Source organism: Lissotriton helveticus, chromosome 3_1 (assembly GCF_964261635.1).
Source record: "Lissotriton helveticus chromosome 3_1, aLisHel1.1, whole genome shotgun sequence".
NCBI lineage: Eukaryota > Metazoa > Chordata > Amphibia > Caudata > Salamandridae > Lissotriton > Lissotriton helveticus.
In genome coordinates, this window is record NC_136061.1 from 43902771 (window position 1) to 43910979 (window position 8209).

The following is an 8209-nucleotide window of genomic DNA, read 5'->3' on the forward strand; positions in this document are numbered from 1 at the left end:
CACCCTAAGGGTATAGGTATGCCCGTGCCCCGCACCCCCTAAGGATGTGCATGTATGCACGTAAAATCTAAGTGTGTGGGTATGCATGTACAACCTAAGTGTGTGAGTCTATATGTACACCCTAAGTGTGTGGGCATGCCCATACTCCCTAAGTGTTTGCATGTACACTCTAAGTGTGGGGGTATGTATATACGGCCTAATTGTTTGGGTATACACGTAAACCTTAATGTCTGGGCATGCATGTACACCCTAAGTATATTCATGTACACCGTGTGTGAGTGGGTATGCATGTACAATGTAACTGTGTGGGTATGCACACTCTAAGTGTGTGAATATGTATGTACACCCTAAGGGTATAGGTATACTCATACCCCCTATGTGTGTGCATTCACACCCTAACTCTGTGGGTATGCACGTACCCCCTAAGTATGTGCATGTACCCGCTAAGTGTGTGGGTATGTATATACACCCTAATTGTGTGGGTATACATGTAAACCAAAACTTTGTGGGCATACTTGTACACCAATCTAACTGTGTGGGTAAGCTTGTACACTCTAAGTGTGTGAGTATGTATGTACACCCTAAGGGTGTAGGTATGCACGTACCCCATAAGTGTGCATGCGTAGGTATGCACAACCCGTAAGTGTGTGTATGCTCACCCTAAGTGTGTGCATGTACACCCTAAGTGTATGGGTATGTATGTGCACCCTAATTTTGTGGGTAAACATGTAAACCAAAGGTGTGTAGGCATGCAAGTACATCCTAAGTATAAGCATGTATACCCTAAAATTGTCTGTATGCACACCCGAAGAGTGTGAGTATGCATGTACACCCTAAGAGTGTGGGTGTTAGAAATGGGATTTCTGGTTGGCTAAGGCTAGCGCCTAAGCCAGGCAGAAACCACCTCTCTAGTTACGGCAAGGGAGTTACACGCCAAAGATAACCCCTGCTCACCCCCTTGGTAGCTTGGCACGAGCAGTCAGGCTTATCCCGGAGGCCATGTGTAAAGCATTTGTGCAACGCATACAGCAACAACATTCTAGGCACACCACAAAAGGAACTCCACACACAGTTATATCAAAAATAGCTTTTGTATTATCATAAAACACATTAGAATAGTAAACACACAATATACACTGTGCCAACTGGTGCTGGGCAATATTTACAGGGGATTATATACACAGGACAGGGCCCCTTGGACCACTGTCAGAACCATCACTTAGTAAAGATAGTAAACGGAGAACATATAATAAGCATAGAACACAACCAGTAAGTACTAACAGACACTGGACTCAGCATCATCCTGTAACATAAACCATATTATGCATAGTACCACATTAGGCGTGGAATATACTCTGTGCCAACATCATAAACCTAAACATATTAGACCATAACCTCCTAAGCATAACTCACATTGGGAAATAATCTCGCTAGCATAAACCACAGTGGAAAATAACTCAGACATAAACACAGTATGCAAATAACCTCCTACCTATACCATATCTAGAGGCATATATCACAACATAGAATAACTCACACATAGACACAGTATGCACAACCTCATAATCATTAAACCACATTAGAGGCATGCATCAGGATGAGTATATCATAATAAATGCATCACATTTCCTAGCCCCACATACATCACGCTAGGGCCTGGCGCCCTATTACCCTAACAGTCCCCCTGGCCAGCTGGCCTTCTGAAAGGTGCTCAAATGCCCTGTGTCCAAAATGTCAGGGCACGCTACCAATGCAGCAGAGTCCATGTGCGCAATAGCGCAGAACTAAACGTTGCAGCTGGCACTAAGTGCTGCACAGCTATGAAAGTATGGGGGCAGAGGAGTGCATCTCACTCCTCTCTCTCAAAACCTGCCCCCAAAGAACTGTGGCCTAAACGTTGCAGCTGACGCTAATTGCCGTGCAGCTGTGGACATCACATAAAGGCCTGGCCCTCACAGTGCCTTCTGACAAAGGCGCTGCAGCGGCCCATGCTGGTGCGGTGCAGCTGAGGACAAATTAGCTTAAAGGGCCGGGCACATCTGGGCCTTTTCTGTCCCCCTCAGGGACTTCTGACAATTAGGCCCAACTCGTTGTAGCTGCCCGCACTGGTGCGGCGCAGCTGTGGCACTCAAATGTGGGCATTGGCACCTCTGTGCCCTTGGAGTCCCCACTTGGACTCTGTAGCAAAGGAATGCGGGTCAAAAGTGGCAGCTGCCCACTGGCAAGCGGGGCAGCTGGAGATCATGTAAAGGGGGCTGGGTGCCCTCGGGGCCCCACTGGGGCGCTGTAGACAAATGTGCCCCCAATGCTGGAGCGGCCCTCTACCAGGCAGGGCGCTCATGAAATGGACACCGAAACTGTTACTCGACCTCGTCTCACTCCCAGCCATCTCAACTCACCGGCTCGCAGGTTCTCTTCTTGCTAGCCTCTCCTTTCAGGCAGGCTCTCCTGGCTTCACCCGGGCCCCTCCTGGGACCCGGGGCTCGGTTGGGGAGCCTGTGATGCTCCCGACTTCCTCCGTGGACGTTCCAGCGTGTGGTGGGCTCCCATGTGGGTCTCTGAAGGCGGCACCTCTCCCACTTCACCCAGGCCCCCTCTTGGGACCAGGGACTACACTGTGGAGCCTGCAAGGTTCCGGCCGGCACTCTTTCGCATCTCCAGCGGGCGGGACTTCCTTTCCGGCCTCCGGCTGCGGCGGTGAAACGCGGGGTGGGCTCCCGCATAAGAATAAGAAAAATAACATAACGCGGACAATGAGGGGTAGGATCCCTCCTAATTTAGAACATAAAGCGGGGTGGGAACCCCCTAGCCAAAGCACGCATAAATCAGCAGAGTGGGCTCCCGCTCAGCCACGAAGCACAGGAGAATCCCAATGCCGGGGATTCCCCTCTCAATGAAGAGCAGCGCAGCGCTGCAAAGTCCACGCATCCCTCCCAATGGAAGTATTAAAGAAATGAAGCACTCTCTAGGGCTAGGAGCCACAGCTCCTCTGCAAAAGTCCACGAGAGATCCAGGGGGGCAAGACTGGGCCAAGGTAGGCAAGCCCTCCTGGCGGTTCCTCCTGTGCCCCAGTAGCAGCCAGCCCCCCAAGTTAGGAACAGCACCCCATACTCCAATTGCAGATCTCTCCATTCAACCCACGTCTGGCTCAGCCTGCCCTGTCCCTCCAAAACCAGACATGCAATCCACATCAGGCCGGCGGACACAGCACACAGAAATGCCAACTTCTAAAAGTGGCATTTCTCACATAGTCATAATAAATCTGCGCACACCATTGCGCAGCATTTATTCTCACAATTTCATACATACCAGACTTGACCATACTGCTACTCTCATAACAGGAATTACCACTGAAACACACTGAGCAGGGAATCCTCCATGCATTCCTATGGGAGGGCAGGCCACTCTCACTCCCACTAAATGTAACAGAGAGCGCACGCACTTTACACTGGACCACAGTGCTAAAGTGCCCAGAGGCCTAAAACCACTAACACTACACAGAGAAAAAGGCTGGGAGAAATGCAAAAAGTTTAGGGTTGAACCTGCAAAAAGGGCCAAGTCCAACAGTGGGTATGCATGTACATCCTAAGTGTGTGAGTATGCACATACATTCTAAGTGTGTGGGTTAGCATGTACACACTAAGGGGGACATTAGGATGGCGGGCGGACTTTGTCCCCCCGCCATCCTGTCATAAAAAGGGACCGCCCTCCATAAGGGCGGGGGTCCCGTGGGTGCTATTAGGATGCGCCCGCCACAGTGGCGGGCACATCCTGCATCCTTAACATTGTGGCAGGCGGTGCACTCAGCACCGCCTGCAACAAAGCCAGGGAGGCATGTTGTGCATGGAACTGCAGGGGGGTACCATAGGTACCCCCATGTGCACACACCCCCGCCCCCCGGAGTCCCTGGGGCCCGCAAGGGGCCCCCATAGCAGACTCCGCATGCCTTTCCATGGCGGCAATGCTGCCACAGAAAGGCATCTGTAAACCCACATCACAATATGGCTGGCAGTGTCTTTCTGACACCGCCACCATATAGAACCCTTTTCCACCCTGTCGACATGTCGACCGGGCGGAAAAACGGCGGACGGTCTTTCCGTCCGCGGCGGACCCCCCAGCCAATATAATATGGCGGGGGGGGTCATTACTGCAGGGATGGCAGGCGGATCGCCCCCGCCGGGCTGACGGTGGCTACCGCCGGCCTGGCGGGGGCGATCCGCCCACCTTCCTAATGGGGCCCTAAGTGTCTGCATGAACACCCTGGGTTTTTGGGTATGCATGTACACCCTAAGTGTGTGGGGTTGCATTTACAACCTAACTGTGTGGGTTTGTATATACACTCTTAAGTGTATGAGTCTGTATATACACCCTATGTGTGTGGGTATGCCCATACTCCCTAAGTGTGTGCATGTACACCCTTAGTGTGGGCGTTACGTATATACTGCCTATTTGTGTGGATATACACTTAAGCCTTAATGTGTTGGCATGCATGTAGACCCCAAGTATATTCATGTATTCCCTAAGTATGAGGGTATGTATGTACACTCTAAGTGTGTGAGTATGTATGTACACCTTAAGGGCGTAGGTATGCACATACCCCCTAAGTGTGTGCATTCACCCCCTGATGTGTGGGAATGTATATACACCCTAAGTATGTGGGTAAGCATATAAAAAGCAACTGTATGAGTTTGTATATACACCCTATGTGTGTGGGTATATATGTGCACCCTAAGTCTGTGGTTATGCACATACTCCCTAGGTGTGTGCATGTACACCCTAGGTGTGGGTAATGTATGTATGTTGGTACACCCTAATTGTATGGGTATACACGTAAACCTTAAGTGTGTGGGCATGCATGAATACCCCAAGTTTGTGCATGCACACCCTATGTATGTATGTACACCCTAAGTGTGTGGGTATGTATGTACAGTGTGACTGCTTGGGTATGTATGTACACCCCAAGGGTATAGGTATGCGTGTACCCTCTAAGTAGGTGCATTCACACCCTAAGTATGTGGGCATGCATGTACACCCTGTGTGTTTTTTTGATTTACACCCTAAGTTTGTGGGTATGTATGTGCACCCTAAGTGTGTGGGTAGGCATGTACCCCCTAAGTGTTTTGCATGTACACCCTAAGTGTGTGGGTGTGTATGTACACCCTAATTGTGTGGTGTGTATGTAAACCTTAAGTGTGTGGGCATGCATGTACACCCAAAGTAAGGGCATGTGCACCCTGAAAGTGTGGGCATGCATGCACACACTAATTGTGTGGGTATGCATGTACAATCTAACTGTGTGGGTATACTCGAAGTGTGTGAGTATGTATGTTTCCCTAAGGGAGTAGGTGTGCAAGTACCCCGAAGTGTGTGCATGTACAACCTAACTATGTGGGCATGTATATACACCCTAAGTGTGTGGGTTTGTATGTACACCCAAAGTATGTGGGTATCAGGCCTAAGTGAGGAGTTAGTGCTGGTGAAAATTAGTTGAGATATTTTCGATACAATGATTCCATCTGTGGGTGTGGTTCTGAATGACCTCAAGATCAGAGACTTGTCTACCATAGTAGATAAGCTGGCCACTAGTTCAGCAGGTTTTTTTTTTAGTTATTGATACTCAGATGGTAGGTATTACATCAAGGGCTTTACAAAACCGTCTTGCGTTGGACATTCTTCTTGCAAAGGAGGGCGGAGTCTGTCGGATATTAAAGGTCCAGCAATCATGTACTTACATTCTTGACAAGAGTAAGGATTCCCAGAATTATATTAAGAACATTTCTTGTCTGAAGTGAGAGTTGAGAGATTTGGAAGCGACAGGTGCTTGGGAAGCTATTGGGAGTGGACTTGCTGCAGTGGTTTGGAAACCTGAGAAATTGAATTTGTGGTGCTATCTTGAAACCCCTTGTGATAATTTCGCTCTGAGTGATATTCCTTTGAGGTATATAAGTATGTCAAAGCAAACATGTGAGTAAAAAGGAAGAGATTGGATTCGAAAATAGAGGAGAGAAAGAGTAGATACTATTATGATATGAAGCATCTGGGGAGTCTAGACCAAAAAGGATGATAACTACAAGGTTTTAACTGGTCCATCTGATAAGAGTATATCTTGATTGTGATGGCTAAGCTCGCCATCAGTGGGGCGCCTGGATACGTGCAATCTAGGCCCCACCCCTATACATCACAGAAGTGCAATATTTACATGCATTAGTATAATATATTTACTGTATGCCTTAATCTTATTAACATCTAGTGAAGCCCTAAATGTTTGATTGAGGTGTATTCATTGTAGAGCGTAGACATTCACATGAGCATGCTTAAGTTTTATTTACACGTTAAGAATTGTAGATCTCATGCTCATTTACATCTGTGTATTTTAAGTTATGGCGTATTTACCTAAAATACGCTTTCTGTGTAATAATGTTTTCATTAACACCTTGCGTTCTTTTGTAATTGTGCCTGCACACAAAGCCATGTATTTAAAGTGCACACTGACTGCTTTATTAAGTTAGCCTAACTAAAGGCCCTAAGCGTTTGGTTTTCAGGGATTAACCTTCAACGTGAAAGTTGCTTGGATTCAAATGTTCTTTCTTTTGCAGATGAGTTCACATGATCTCATAGTTCGTGCAAGACATACTGTGTATTAGAGATAGTGAGGCTTGGGAGGAGAACTTTGAGCAAGACTGAGATACGCTAATGAACCTTAAGGGAAGACACCTATTCATGTCCTTTCTGGAGATGGGAGACATTCAAGGACTTGTGTGGTTTGCTGTTCACCCTGTGTGGGAAGGGTATTCCCAGACGTGGGTCCCGTGCTCACTACGACACTGCTATCCTGGCTGATGACGGCTGATAGCCAGAAACCGGTCCTAGAAAGCTTGTTTTCGGTCCAGGGAAGACATGGCTGGCAGTTCGGTCTGCACTGTTCCCATGAGGCACAGGGTCAAGACTGATTTGCATATGGCCATGTCTGAACTGAGGTGGAGTGGTGAGCAAAATAAAGATGGATTAAACCCAGATCTGTGACTGGGGGTGAATGTTTTGCCATTGTGCAACATTCCGTCCATCACCTTGTGTGTTTAGACATTCAAGGACATCCTTATGTTTGAACTGTGGGACGAGGAGGATCGAGTGGGGTTATCAATTCTTACAGTTTGTAGGTGGAAAATTACCAGAGTTGATCACGGGGAACCCCCGAATGTTCTGTGGGTTTTACTGGTGTTCACACTGTAGTCTTTAGAGCAGATTCCCTTAGAGATTCTGAGGGATACAGACCTCTCTGATGTTCTCATTCTGTGGCTTCATGCAATGCAATTTTCCTGATTTGGAGAACTTCTACTGAAATATCCTCAGTACTGACACCTTCCTGTTTCCCGTGACTTAACTAGGTCTCCATCTTTCCAACTTAAAGCTGAGTATTAGTTAAGTGATTTTAGATTTACTAATGCATAGACTGGACGATCGCAACCTATACACCGATCACCAAATTCTGTTCCTTATTCTTTGTATTGCTGCAACTGAGGTCTGTGTATGCCTTATGTTGTATCAACTTAATTTCATTAGCCCCTTTGGATATCCGGTGGTGATCTTGTACCTTTACAATATTATCTTCAGATTTATATATACATCAGTTTGACTCTTAATTTGGAATAAACATTAATTAACCTTATTAACCAATTCTTGGTCCTTAATGTGTGGCCAAATGTGCTACACTGTAAATTGAATTTGTTGAATTGTCATTAACTCCTCATTACCTCCCAGGCATCTAGAAAGGTTAATTGCAGGCTAAGTGGAAAGACTGGCCCAGTGCTCCAGCATTGGCAAGGGCAAAGGTCATGGCAGCCACAGCACTAACCCTGGGCGTAGTAGGCGTAGTGGGGCTACGCGAAGCTACGCGAAGTGGGCAAGAAACTACGTCCACCTACGCACTTCGCGTAGCCCCACTACGCGCCACCCGCCTCCCTCCCGCCCTCCCTAAATACTACATGCCTCCCTCCCGCCCTCCCTAAATACTTAAATAACCTTTTTAAAAAGAATAAAAACCACTTAGCTTGTCCGCTGCGTCTCCGGGGCTCGCTCTCGTAAGCGCGTCGCCATCTTGGATACTAATGCGCATGCGCGGCCGCCCGTGCATGCGCATTTCTCGGGAAAAATGCGCATGCGCGGGCGGCCGCGCATGCGCATTAGTGTCCGAGACGGCGGCGCGATTACG